Here is a 1669-nt window from a genome sequence, read left to right as displayed (position 1 = left end):
ATGTAGAAAGGACTCTATGAATTGAAAACAAGAGTCAGATGTACCTTTGTTATCCATGATGAAAATCTTTCAATGAAAACATTTTTTTAAAGAATCAACTTACAAATTCCCAGAATTCTTTGGGGGACGCAATGATTGTTAAAGTGTGCTTAAAATGTGTGTTGTGTGTGGGAACATTGTTTTACTGCCTATTGTAAACCACCTTTGGGAGGGTAATTTATCCCGAAAGGCAGGTTTTCAAATCCATTAAATAAACAAATAATTTCCAAGCTGTGGTTTGTAAACTAGTCCTCAGTGAGGTGGAAAATCACAAGTCAAGGCTGTATCACTTCAGTCTGTACCACATGGCTGAGAACAAGGACAGGGATCCCATTCAGTCCACGCATAAAACTGTGTTGAGCCTGTTACCGCTTCTCATGAATTCCCAAAATCTTAAAAATTAGGGTGACAAAGCAACTGTTTTTATTAGACATGAAGAAAACACATAATCAAGAAGTAAGTTTTTTGAATGGCCTAAACAGCAGGAAGAAACCACTAACCAAGGACCCCTCTAGTAATGTTGGACTCTTGCAGCTGAGTATGCACTCTGCTTCCATTAAAATAAGTACTGTAAATGAAAAATACTTTTTTCAGGGGGGTTCCTGCACACTGCAGATCCTCTGTACCAAGAAAGAAGCCCATTACTGTAGAGATGAAGAAGAGCACGTGACATTGCCTTTGTAATTGGAGCGACGTGGGACACTTGGGTAAACGCGAGAAACGCGTTAAGCCAGTAAAATTTTCATGTGAACCTGGGTTGGCCCATCCACACATTCCACCACTGCAAACTTACACGATTTGCTGTCCTTCAGTCGACAAAGGAACAGCAGCCAATCCCAACCCTCTCTGAATCTGGACTGGAGGAATCTACTCAAAAACACCTGGGTGCCAAATGGGGCGCATCACTTGCCCAGGGAAGTGAGGGAAGGAGGCGACACCCCGGGACTGGACCGGGTCTGTATAATATTTTTTTTTCTCCGGCTGGTGCAGAGCTCGCTCTCCTCGCCTCAAAATAACCTTCGGCAAAGTTTCTAAGGACTCATTGAGGCCTTGGCGCGCTTTTTGGCCCTTTTGCCCGGTAGGCGCCTTGCTGCGCCTGAGTCTACGACGCCACCTCCTTTTCTCCCCTGAAGGCGCGGACGCCTTTGAGAAGACACGGCCAAAACAAGAACAAACAACGCCAGAGCCAAGGGGGCAGGCAGGAATTAACTGCCTAGCTCGCTAACTTAGCAAGCCAGTCAGTCCATGGTTGCGGTGGAGGAGCCCAAATCATCATGGCCACAAAACCCGATTATAATAATAATAAACTCTGCAACCCAGACAAAACATTTATCTCCTCGCCGCTCTGCCACAAGGAACCGCGTGGTCAGGATTCATGGCGACCCTCCGGTTCTGTGGAGAATTGTCTTTAATTGTCTTTCCTCATGCGTGTGTGGGAGAAAAAGAGAAGGAAAGGTGGAACCGCATTTCGGACACTTTAATAAGGCTAGTTAAACTCTGGCAAGGGCTTGCAGCGCCATCTTGGATCGCGACTGCTCAGAAAGCAAGACCTACAGCTTCCTCCCGTTAGTTCTTAATCTTGCTCCGGAGTTGGAGAGGCTCCTTGGCTCCTCGCCTTGCTAACCGAGCT

Source organism: Podarcis melisellensis (assembly GCF_964234715.1).
Source record: "Podarcis melisellensis genome assembly, chromosome: 4".
In the NCBI taxonomy this organism is placed as follows: Eukaryota; Metazoa; Chordata; class Lepidosauria; order Squamata; family Lacertidae; genus Podarcis; species Podarcis melisellensis.
The sequence above is the reverse complement of the archived record's forward strand: the minus strand, read 5'-3'. Positions refer to the sequence as shown.